Raw genomic sequence first — 13391 nt, 5'->3', positions numbered from 1 at the left:
AAACAGGCCAGAGGGATGGTGGGACTTGGCCAAGAGAACTCAGTGCGCTCTGGGTAGAACTGGCCTGGACCCCAGCCTCAGGCTTCTCAGCCCAGAGCCCTTCCTGCTACACCACGAGCTGAGTAGTCTGGCCTAAGGTGGGGGGAAGGAACAAGGAAGCCCCCTTCCAGCCACACAGCTGTCAGGGCTCCAAGCCTGGAGGCAGGGAGGAGGAGCTGATTCCTCGGGAAGTTTTTGCCTCAAAGCTCTAAATTAGATGTAGAGTCCTAAATTCCAGTGATCATTATTAAGCAATCATTTAAAATTCTTTGAGTGTCTGGCCCCCCCAAATCTCTCTGGTTTGACACTGAATTGGGGTTTTTCTGTTTCATTTATGGGTGTTCTTTCCCAGGGGCATTGTGGGAGTGGGTTTCCCCTTGCCCGCCATGATGCTCTTTTCTGTGTTTGGTGGTACCATCCATCCACTTTTCAGTGGTGGAGCAGGAAATGATTTTCCTCAAGTATCCTTATTTCCAGCTATGCTAGAGTCCATACGATAGTCACCTCTGTAGGTCCAAGAAGGGCTAGAAACCTACTCGATTAGCAATAAAATTCCTGGGAGGTAGACCGCAGGAAATGTAGCCAGATCCCCCTGGGGACCGCCCCTGTAGAATAATGCGTGGACCAGCTTCAAAAGACTTGGGACAAACTTCTCAACAGCTCTCGTCCACTCCTCTGCCCTTCCACCTACTCTTCTGGTTGGAGAATTCTCTTGACACTGATCTGCAGTCGGGACTCAAAATTAAATTCTTCTGCATTATTATTATTTTTTTTTTTGCGGTACGCGGGCCTCTCACTGTTATGGCCTCTCCCGTTGCGGAGCACAGGCTCCGGACGCGCAGGCTCAGCGGCCACAGCTCACGGGCCCAGCCGCTCCACGGCATGTGGGATCCTCCCAGACCGGGGCACGAACCCGTGTCCCCTGCATCGGCAGGCGGACTCTCAACCACTGCGCCACCAGGGAAGCCCCTCTTCTGCATTATTAAATTGAGTATTTGGCTTAATATTTTAAAATCTGAGGCCAGTTGAGACCCCAAAGCACTCCATCAGTGCCTCACGTTCCTGTTGAAATTAAAAGCTTGCTGGAAAAAGTGCCACTGAAGATTGGCTGCAGAGCGTTCCCTGGTGGCCCCCTGTCTGCTTGTGGGTCTCTGAACATCTCTCCAAGCTCATGTTCTAAGTTCCCTTGACCCTCCTGAGTATATTTACCACAATGGAACCGCAAAGTGCCCAAACTGGAATCCATCCTTTTATTTTCTTCTTCTTGGCTCCCCTAACACGGTCTGACTCTAAGATTGTATCCCAGCCGCCTCAGCCCCCTCGAAAAGTCTGCATGTGATCAAACTGCCGCGAAGGCACTTGGACCCTTCCTTTGTATTTCAGCAGCTCATTTGGCTTTCAACTCTGAAAAAGTGAGAATTTCCTGTTGGCTTGGAATTAGTTTCAATTTTTTCTCTCCTTCTCCAAGACAAATCAAACGAGAACCTTCAGGATATCCTACACGTGGAAGCTTGAGCTCATAGATCAAATGCTTCATTTGCCTGTCCTGGTGATATTTTTGCTCCATGTAAAATTACAGCAGAACTTGGCAACCCGGCCCCTAGATAGAGTTCCTGGGAAATATGTCAATTTTTTGTCTAATTTTTATTACTAGGATCTGGGTGCTATATGGATTTAAGTGCAGCTCACCGTCTCAGGTACTCCACTGGTCTATTTGCTTGGTGGATTTACTTCTGAATCCTTCTACGTGGCGTTTTGTTTTTTCATTTCTATTCTAACCGTATGTGTTTAAGTTTATACATAAAGACGACAATGTTTGGTGCTACCCGTTATGAATAAGGAAATGTTGCTTCCTTCTTGGGTTGGGTAATGATGTTCTAATATATTCAGGACCTTCCTTCCAGCCTTGCAAAGACCCTTCTTTTTTTTTTTCTTTCTTTTTTTTTTTTTTTTGCGGTACGTGGGCCTCTCACTGCTGTGGCCTCTCCCGTTGCGGAGCACAGGCTCCGGACGCGCAGGCTCAGCAGCCATGGCTCACGGGCCCAGCCGCTCCGCGGCATGTGGGATCTTCCCGGACCAGGGCATGAATCCGTGTCCCCTGCATCGGCAGGTGGACTCTCAACCACTGTGCCACCAGGGAAGCCCAAAGACCCTTCCTGATGTATAGCTACAGATGCATCCTCTTTCTTGCAAGACACGGCAGTGACTGAGGGAGGAGAAGCACCTATACCCATCTTGTGTCTCTGTTTGGTCTGTGAGACTTTGGTATAAGTTCAGAGTGACACACCCTGAATGGAGCTCTAGTTGGGAAGACAGAAAACCCCCGAAGCCAGTTTGTCGTGAGGACTGGATTTCTCTCAGTGTGGCCTGGAGTCCCCTGATCCTCCAGGTGGTCTGCCCGGTGGTCCTCAGGCAGTTTACCACTGTAGGAGGCAAAAACGAATAAATAACATTTTCTTTCAAGATTGTGAGTCAATATGAACTAAATTCATATTCTAATTGACAGTTACATTTAAAAGCCCGTCATCGAGTGCAGGCTTTGAGAGATGCTGTCGTGTGTCCAAGTTCACAGGAATGAGTGGCACAGGACTGAACTTGGATTGTTATTCCCAAAGCCTGCTTATGTGTTTTGAAAAGTGGTACTTGCCGTTCTCGAAGCAGAGGAGACTATGACAAAAATGGGAAGTGTCGTTAAAGGTATTTATCTATCTAAAGCATTAATTTAGCCTTCTGGCCACAAAAGTAACATGTATTCTTTGTTTAAAATTGGGAAAACTTCAAAGAGTGTGAATAAAAGCAAAGATGGAGCAGCCATACTTGGGAGTGCTTCCTTTCGCATTTATTGATCAAATTGGGCATAGGAGAGTCTGCCTGCCGACGCAGGGGACGCGGGTTCGTGCCCCGGTCCGGGAAGATCCCACATGCCATGGAGTGGCTGGGCCCGTAAGCCATGGCTGCTGAGCCTGCGCGTCTGGAGCCTGTGCTCTGCAACGGGAGAGGCCACAACAGTGAGAGGTCCGTGTACCACACACACACACACAAAATTGGGCATAGGATTTTGTATCCCTCTTCTAATAAGTTGTTTTCCTTTGTTACCAAATATTTTGGGGGAAGATGATTTTCAAAATTAAGTAGTATTCTGTCCTCTGGATGGACCACTACCAAGTTCACAAGCCCATTCTTACCGGGTGTTTAGGTTGTTTCTCACCCATTATTGTTACAGATAAAACCTCATTGAACTTCTCACACATAAGTCCTCTAGCACATTCTAACTGAGAGCCAAGAAGTAGCATCCCTTTGTGAAAGGGTGTGTACAACTCTTTTACATTTTATTATCAAATTGTCCTCCAAAATGGTGATAACAGTAAGATAACAGCCAACAGTCTGTGAAATGCCTCCTTTCACCAAGCCTTAAAAAAAAAACTTAATTAAAAATTCAAAATAGTGACCATGGATTAAGCAAAACATGATGCATTCTTACTTTCCTTTTACTTTACTTTACTTTTCCCATTTCCTTCAGTAACAGTGAAGTTGAACATTCGTAATGTTTACTGACTGCCTTATTTCTTACTTTGTGACTTGACTGTCCATTTTCCCATTGGGTTGTTCATCTTATTGCTTTGCAAGAAATCTTTATTTAATAAACATATTTACTTTTCGTAATGTGTTAGAAATAATTTTCCCAGAATGTAGTGGACTTTTTAATTTTCTGTATGATGTTTCCTTTTCATATTTAATTAAGGCAGTTAGATCTGTCTCTTTCATTACAGTTTCTTTCTTTGTGTCATGGGGAGGAAGACTTCCCTGTTCTAAGATCAGTCAAGGAATAATCTGCATTGTATTCCAGTTCTTTTATAACTGGGGGTGGCGAAGGGGGATTGCTGCAAACTGGGGGTGGCTAAGGGGGATTGCTGCAAACTGGGGATGGCTAAGGGGGATTGCTGCAAACTGGGGGTGGCTAAGGGGGCTTTCCTAGAGTTTCCCTGTTGAACTTTAAGGGAAGGCTCTGGGGTCTACTGTATTGAGATACAACTGTGTTAATGCAATCTATCACCACTGGCAGTGCAACTAGCAGGCATTCTTGACTTTGAGGGATGTGAAAATGGGCACCCTGATTCCAGCCCTGTTGAAGGTTTATGCACCTTTAAATATATACTTACCTAGGTCCTCTTAGCTTTCTCAAAAGACAGATATTAGGTACAGATTCCCTCCTCATTCAGCTGGGCTTATGGAGGGAAAGCTGAATACCCGTCCACTTAGAAATTTCAAATCAATTTACATAAATTGCACCATTGGTCATTAAAGACCTTCCCGCCCTGACTCACTATTAAAAACACCATGATAAGGAAAGGTAAGTATTCTATTGTCACAACTATTTTTTCCCATGGGAATTGATTACAGCACATTCTCCCTTGTTTGCATTTTTTCTCCAGGATCCTTCAGAAAGTCTATGAATCCGGTGAGTTGTTCTTGGCGCTGAATTGTCAGAGGTTTAGTGTTATCAATCCACCTTAAAATATAAGGACGTGCCTCCAAGTGGATCCAAGGTCATCAAAATAATTTATCATGAGCAAATCATCTGAGAGTTTATTTATAAGTTAGCTTGTATCATCTTGCTGCCTCGAGATAAAAGCAAAACACACACCTGTATGCAGGTATGCATGGTAATCGAGTGGGGCTTGTATACAAAGATTTTTAAAAAAATTTTGTTTGTCAAATCTTGAGCTTTGAGGGTGATTCTGAGTCCCAGCCCCAGACCTGGATTTCTTTGTCTTCCACCCAGTTACTCTGCGATTTTACAGACATGTGTTGGGTTTGTGCCGAGCTGGCTTTGCCCCGCAGACGGGAGCCCCCAGCTATGATGCCTCACAGTTGCAAATATACAGACTTGATCATTTTGCTGTCCTTCTCTGAAGGTTTGGTTCAACAGTAGAATGCTATTCTTTGTTTTGTCTCCTGTCCTGTTTCCTCCAGGCAAAACTTGGCATTAGGCAGCTCTGTTTTGGCCTCCATCCAAGTAATTTAGTACCACAAGCTTCTCATTATAAGATGGGTTCACCTGTAGGATGGTCCCATGGTCTGGATACGGAGCCCGCATTATTATTATTAAGACGCTGCTTCTGTTCAACATATGTTTGCAGCATAGACAGTTAATTTCCCCGTATACAGACCTAGAGAGGTTCCTTTAGGGCTGGCTCTTTTTTGTTCTTGTTGGGAATTGGGAGAACAGCTCGCTAACTTTCCAGCTGTCCTCGTCACGTTACTATTTAAAATGAGAGATGACAAAGACCACGACTATAACAAACAAATTGCCGGCATGTCTGTTCCTATGCTGGAAAAAGGGCCTTGAATTACTCTGAATCCTCGAGACATCATTTCCATTTGCGGTCACTATGAAACCATGCTTACGGTCCGTATAACTGTCCTTTTGTTTTAAAGATGGTCTGGGTTACCTCAGCCCATTGGTATCATTGTACTCTAAAGTCGATCTTTTTTCAGGTTAAAAGAGAAAGATTACACAGTGGGGCCACTCTGCAAATGTTCTGCATCAGTGTCAAAAGTGCCTTCATGTACTAAGATGTTTAAGCACCTACAGAGTTGTTGCCAGCCATCTGGGCTGCTGAGAACGCTAAATCAATCTGCTGTATGCGCAAAGCTAAGTCATTTATCTGTCAGGTAGTATTTCATTTAAAACATATTTCTGTGCAAAACGAAATACGTAAAATTGTCTATTTCTGTACCCAAGTCTGGCGGTTCCCATTATTTCACAAAGAAAATTGTCTTTTTAGAGGAGCAAGGAGGTCCTTGAGCTCATTGGCCATCGACTTCAGAAGGAGCTTCTATTGACATTATGCAAATGTCCAATGATTGTTAGGGGTACCGGGGTCCTGTCTGATTATTGATTCTCTCCCAGCCTACCTTTGAGTGTCACTCAGATGAACACTCATACTGGAAGGTCAGTTGAGGTTTTACGTGATGACTTCATGACAAAGTATCTGTCCGTTATCCAATTTGAAGCCAGAGTCCTATTTCATAGCCTTATAGTGAGAGCCAGGCAAGCTTTATGAAGCTTGAGTTTAATCTCCCAACTCAGATTTATGCTCCTGGACTCTCTAAATGTGGAAGTGCCTTCTGACATCCGCAGGTGTCTCCACTGAAAGACACCGACTTGCATTCCAGGAAGTGTCCACGTGTTGTACACTCCGCCTATACCTGCTCCATTCAATTATTCCCCTTTTCAATCAGAAAAACCAAGCAGGAGTTGGATGAAGAATAACTGGCTCCCTTCCACCATTTTTGTATTTTTTTTCCTATAAATAAAAAGAATCATTCGTAAGTTGACGCATTTAATATGGGGATCCCGGTCTGGTATCATTTCGCCAGACCTGGAGTCTGATTAATGACACACCATTTCAGCTGAATTTATGTCCCTATTCACCTGGGAAAATGCAGTTTGTTCTTCCTTCACAAACAGAAGGGTACTGCGCAGGAATCAGGTTTCTCATACCTGCGTGTGCCAAAGGGGGAGACAGAAAAACTGCTTGGGAAGAGAGAAGCCCTTTTGTGTATTTAAAAATAGTATTAGTGACTCCAAGTCTCTCGTATCCTATTGGATTAGTTTCTACTCCTTCAAAATTTATTTCTATTTACAGATGCTCCACATATTGAGATGTCTAGGCATCTACCTCCCGAGGTGCTGGGTCATCTTGGGTATCACCACCGACTTCTCTCCCTCCTATGAGCTCTCCTTTCTGCCGACACTCCCGCCCCACCTCTCTGGGTCCTGTGTGCCAGCACACAAGTATCCCGAGGCCTGGGGAGAGCTTGGAGCCTGGCGCTCTCTTGAGAGCTGATAACCCTGGTAGATTGAGGAAGGCCATGGTAGATGCTCCCTGTGAGAGCAGGTGGGGAGTGGTCCCTCATTCCCTGTGATTAGAGTGACATGTCCCCAATGAGATGAACAGGAAAACATGCCATGGGATGTTCCTCCCACGGACTCAGTATCTTGTTATCCTAGCCCTTCTGGTGTGGAGCGACTTGGCAGGAAGACTAAATCGGGAGGGGTTATGCTCTCAGTGTTAGGACCATTCAGTTCAGGGGGCGAGCTCGAGATTGGCATGGGCTGGGAGCCAGTTTATAAAGTTGAATAGTGGTTCTTCCTATTTTTAATTTTTTTAATAGGAGAAGCAGAGCTTTGAGTGGAAAGGTTACGGTCATCGTGCTTAATTCAGAGCAAGCGTGAAGCACAACTATATGGACAGACCCCTGTGAAGTCTACACTCAGTTACATTAACCAGATGGTTAAGAAAGAGCAAAACTAGATTTATTTAATCTAAAAAATCTGATCAAGCCAGTAATTATTAGGTATTTCAAGTTTTAGAGGATACTAATTGGATTGTGTGTGTCTGATCAAGTGATGTGTGTGTGTGTGTGTGTACCTGTTGCTTCAACACAGCTCTTTTGCAATCAGGGGCACCAGGTTCTCTGAAATCCATCGAGGGGACCCTGGGAGGGGTTACAGGGGGCTTTCCTGGAGGACTTCAATATCTCTCTGTCCCCCCCAGACCTTGCCACTAAATGCATTTGTTTTTATCCAAAGGGCAGCTCTGAGATGCAGGCAGGAAGAGAAGTATGATGTGGCCGCAGACACCTGATGTGCTCCAGCCCCCAGCCGGGCGAAGGAAACCTCCTTACCCTTCCAGTGAACACTAAACGCAGCCCTGGACCACCTGCCTGTCAGGCGCCTTGTCAGCTAAAAGGTCCCCCAAGGCCTGTTTAGTGGGAAATAGCAGAGCCAGGCTAGCTGTGTCCACCCTGGGAGCTCAGGCTGTGAGGTTCGCCTTCCTTGGTTTGCACTCCCAGGTAATGGTCCTCTCAGCAGTGGCAAGGCCACTCATTGGAACTGACACTCCGTGATGGGCTTAGACAAACACAGGGGCCTAGCTGGCCTCCTGGAGCCCCGTGATGGGGAGTGACCCAACATGGTTATCATTTGATTGAAACGATCAACTCATTTCCCATAGGTCATGGGATATCAGCCAAGATCCAAATCGGAAAAGACGGGGCCTCATTGCCTGATTACCAGCGGCAGCCCCAGCTGAGTGCAAGGATGTGGGTTGTAAAGTGCTGTTTCCTCCTGTTTACGGCTGGAACGCAGAAGGCGGTGATGCCTCTAGGAAACTCCTTACACAGCTGCCTACCATGGGCGTGGCGGTCGGGGACACCCCTGGAACCGTGAGCCCAGGTGCGGTGGAGGTCGGGGGCAGTCCCCTCCAGCCCCCTCCATGCTCCAGGAAGGGGCGTGGGTGTGTAAAGTGGGGAAGAGGACGCCTACTGTTTCCTGGGGCCGTGTTAGCAAAGAAGCACAGACTTGGTGGCTCAGAAACACAGAAACTTACTGTCTCACATTTCTGGAGGCCAGAGTCCAGAATCAAGGTGTAGATGGAGATGTGCTCCCTTGGAAGTGCTGGGAATGGTCTGTTCCCAGCCTCTCTCCCAGCTCCTGGTGGCCTCAGGTGTTCCTTGGCTTGTGGATGCATCACAGAAGATGCATCTTCTGTCTTTATGTGATGTTCCCTCTGTGTCTCCACATTGTCTTCTCTGGGTCCGTATTTCCCCTTGTTATAAGGACACCAGTCGTATCTGGTGAGGGCCTACGCTGGTGAACTCATTTTAACTTGATCACTGCTGTTAAGACATATTTCCAAATAAGGTTGTATTCTGAGGTGACAGGGGGTTAAGACTTCAACCCATCTTTTTGGAGGCGTGAAACTCGAAACTTAATAAGAACCCAAAGGAAATGAAATCAGCACCTTGACGAGATATCTCTGCCCCTGGCTCACTGCTGCACTATTCACAATGTCCAAGACGGGTAAACTACCTAAGCATCTGTTGAAGAATGAACAGATGAAGGGATTGTGTGTGTTACATGGGGACATTATTCAGTCTTTACAAAGAAGGAGATTCTGCCATTTGCAATACATGGATGAACCTGCAGGACCTCATGCTAAATGAAATAAGCTATAGGCACAGAAAGACAAAGCTGCATGATCTCGCTTGTGTATGGAATCCAAAAAGGTTGAATGTGTAGAAGTCAAGAGTAGAGCTGTAGTTACCAAGAGTGGGAGGTGGGGGAGGTGGGGGAGATGTTGATCAAGAGGCACAGAGTTCTGCTTCTGTTGGACGGTCAAGTCTAGAGAGCTGGTGCCCAGCGTGGTGACTGTAGTTAGTAATACTGTGTAAAATGCTGGAAAATTGCTAATAGAGGAGATTCAGATGCTCTTATCACCCACAAAAGATAACTACGCGAGGAGATTATTAGCTTGAGGTAGTAATCTTTTCACTTTATATATATTTATCAAATTATCATGGTGCACACCTTAAATATATACAATTTATATTAAGAGCAAAAACACATTACAGGAGCTGTGTGTCGTTTCTGGAAGGCCCAGCTATCTGGACCAAAACTCTGGAGCCTTGGTGTCTGTGGAAGGTCCTGCCATGCACATCTCTGACCCTGTGCTGTTTCCTGACTGAAGCTGGAGACCTGAACCACTTTCCTGATGCTCAGACTGAAGAGACCTACCCTCTTGTCAAGAGGGAATTCACTCTCCACATAGCAAACTGTTCCAGAACCCTCTGGCTGATTCTGGAGCAAAGCATGAGAAGCCACCCTGAGCCTTGGCTTTTTCTCCACGAATGACAGTTCTGGATGTCGGCCTAGGACCTTCTGCAGTGGCTGTGAGAGGCGGCCCTGACCTTGGGGGGATGCAGTGGGATCGACCCAGGATGTGCTGGAAGGAGAGAGGAGGCCTGCCCTGAGGGTGGTCTGCAGAGATGGGAGCTCCCTGGAGCAGCCCCAAAGGCCCCCGTGTGCCGTGCAAGGAGACGTGCCTTGTCACAGCCCGTTCCCTGGTTCAAAGGCACGCTTGATGCTATCCCTGCAGGAGCACAGCCTGAAACGGCCCAAGGTTTCACTTGGAAAAGTTTGCCAGCAGCGTGTCAGAAGTTATTAGTGAGAAATAAAAGTCTGCGTTGTGATGGTGCATGGAAGAGACAGGGAGGGTGGCCTTGCCTGGAGGACGGGGCTGAAGGACGAGGACGTTGCAGGGACCATGGCGGGTGGCTGAGAGCAGTGTGTTTCATCTGGTTGCTACCTTGATGCTTTGTTCCTTATGAAGCGTTATTTAGAAATGAATCTTTCCTCGTCATCCCTCTCATCCCCTTCTCCTTAGTTTTCCATCCTTGAAGTGGCCAGAGAATTAAGGACCTGCATAGGCTGCTGTCATTGCCCTCGTGAGCTTGTTGCATCCAGAGGTGGGCAGCCCTGTTGACGGAGTACTGGATGCAACTGCCAGCAAGTACGATGCTGAGCATTTCTGTTTTCGACTCAGGTTTTTGACCTGCTAAGTCTCCTAGGTGTACAAATACGTGTGTAAACGATGGCAGGAATCTGCGTGGTTCTGCTTTGCAAAAAGATGAGTAAACTGAATAGTGATTAATAACCAAACGTGCTCTGGACTGGCATTCAAAGTAGGTGCCGTTGCCACTAAAACAAGATCTAGACCGAAGTTTTAGAAAGGGATACGTCAGCTGATTCTTTGAAAAACACAGGACAGTTTTTTCAAGTAAGCAAGGGAGCTAGGGAGAGATGAAAATAGAAGCTACTGGGAAGGTTTTCCTTTTGGGGGATGAGTTCCAGGTTCAATTTTGTTTTCAGGCCTAGATGTGGGTCAGCACATGAAGTCCATGGCTGTGCTCCGCGCCTTATAATAACAAGATACTACCTGCCAGCAACACCCAGCTTTTGTAGGCAGGACCCCCCAAAACACAAGCCTCCTTGGATCTTAGAACAACCCCATCCGTAAAAAGAGGCTCAGTTAGGTGCCTCCAGGACACGCCTGGCTCTGGTGAGGTTAAAAGTTCAGGACGCTTTTTAGATCCCAGAGATTTGGATAAGTGATGGACTCAAATTCTTGCCAAAAGATTCTGTCACAGGGTTTAAAAAACCCTCAGTGGTGGTGAGCTTCTGGAATAAACTTCCCTAATGGACAAAGCAGGTGCGGGGGCCCTTATTCCTTGGCCAACAGACCTGCAAGGAAGAAATGAGGGGTCCAGGCTGAGGAGTCCAGACAAGGAAAATGCTGTTCCCCAGACAGCTCTGGGCGGGGGAAGGAAGAGAAGCACCTTAGTGGGACCAGAAAGGGGTGAAGGTCAGTGAAGGGGGGTTTTGCTTGGCTTATCCTGACGTGAGAGCGAGGAGGTGGGAAAGGGCCTGTGATGACCGTGTCCTTCACTGGGAGGGCAGCTTGGGTTGGCCTGTCCCTTCTCACAGGTTCACGCTGGAGGCCGCTGGCCCCGCCCTGCCCTCCACAGGGCCTCCCAGACGCTGGTCATTTCCAAGTTGCTTCTCCAGTGGAGGTTTCTAAGCGAGTGGCGTCCTCAGTAGTGACACCGTGGCTGATGTCCAGGGGCCCCTTTCCAGGCTGATCTGTAACACGGCTGCTGTGTCGGGTCCACCCCTCCACCCTTCACCCCAAAATCCTCTGCCTCCTCGGGTTTCCAGAATCTTCCTGTCTGCACCAAACAACCCTCTCAGAACCAGGCACTGGATAATCACAGTCGTGTCAAGATTCTCTGCCAGCCTCTCCCACCCGCCTCAGCACAGGTTCCTCAGCCCCTGGGGCACCACAGGCACTCAAGACGGAGCCCTTTCTGCCTCCTTCTCACCCGGGCCTGGCAGGCGTGCCAGGCTTCAAGGGGCTATGGAAGAAAGGCGTATGGGTGGGACTCTCAAACCACCCTTGAACGTGAGCCTGTAAGGAGAGCTGTGAAAGCTCCCGATTAGTGAACGAGCCGTGTAGCACACGTGTGCGTGTATGTGTGCCCACAGCATGCATGCATGAAGCAGGGGTGCGGGGCCCGGTGCCCTGGCTCCATCCTCTGCGTTTCCTCCCCAGGCTGAGTTAGGGCTCTCATGGCATGATCTAGTTACTTCTATAGTAAGGATCATCCCTTTGTCTCAAAGTGCTATTGATAACCTCTCCTTTTCACTAGACTGGAGGCTTTTTGAAAGCAGGAGGCTGCCTTTCATTTCCAAAGTCCCCACCCAGAGTAAGCTGAGGGGTGGCGGGGAAGTGTGGGATGAATGTCTATCTCCATTTACCTCTCTCTCTTCTCTACCTACTGCTTGCTCAGTATACCTATTCCCAGACCATTCCACATCTGTCTGTATTCTTTCTACATGCATATTTGTATCTCCATATTTCTAAGTCTATCTATCATCTCCTATTTCTATCTATATTATGTCTATACATGTATCCATCTATATTTAAACCATCTCCATCTATAGTTGTATTTCTGTGTCTATCTGTATATATCTATATTCATCTCAGTCTATATTTATATTTATCCTCTCATACATTTTTGTAAATTCTCCCTCTACAAGTCTCGTTATAGGGACATCCCTGGAGCATGAGACCCAGGACTGGAAATCACAACCACACTCATTTTTTCCCATGAAGCACAGAGATGGGTCCACATGCTCCCTCCTATTCCATCATCTCTTCCCCGACTTCTCATCCTTCCTGTGTCAGGACAATATAACTGAAACACTTGTAGCTGTGGCCTGTCCCTTCTCACAGATTCACGCTGGAGGCTGTTCTTACTCTTGCTCCTAGAACTATGTTTTCAGCTGCAGACAAGACATAGGACTGATTTTCTAATATATGGACTTACAGACGGCTTTTATATTTTGTTGGCCTCATCCGCATGCCTCACATTACCTGCCTTTTATTTTAGAACATTTCTCCAGTCTAAAAACTTACCAGAACATTGACAATAGCTCTGGAAATCTGAAATTTTTCATAGCACAACTATGTAATATAATTTAAAGGTTCAATTCCCTCGATAAAGTGAGACACCCAAGAATGGCCTCCCACACTATGATGAGTGGGAGTAGAGGCCGTATCGAGTCACTCAGCTGATGCCTGGCCACTTTGTCTCCTAGTGCTGCCGAGGACTCCAGTGAGAGACACTAGCAGGAAATCATTTTAAATTCTATAGACCGCTGGCTTCCTCCAGTTTTTATGACTTTCCTCCAAATTCTGACCCTAAGCTCCTTCTCCTCAGGTGGTACCTTTACCATTGGGTGAGGCAAAATGTCAGAAGAGCTTACCAGCAAACGTGCAGTGAATGCAGCCCACCTCCCTTGTTGCTGAGTCCAAGATTTTACTGCTTGCCACGTGACGGGTCAATAAATAGGGAGACAAGTTGTTGGGGCAAGGAACAGGGACTTTATTTGGAAAGCCAGCAGACCGAGAAGATGAGGGACTAGTGTCCCAAAGAACCAT

Source organism: Orcinus orca, chromosome 14 (assembly GCF_937001465.1).
Source record: "Orcinus orca chromosome 14, mOrcOrc1.1, whole genome shotgun sequence".
NCBI classification, from domain to species: Eukaryota; Metazoa; Chordata; class Mammalia; order Artiodactyla; family Delphinidae; genus Orcinus; species Orcinus orca.
This window is presented reverse-complemented; position numbering follows the sequence as displayed.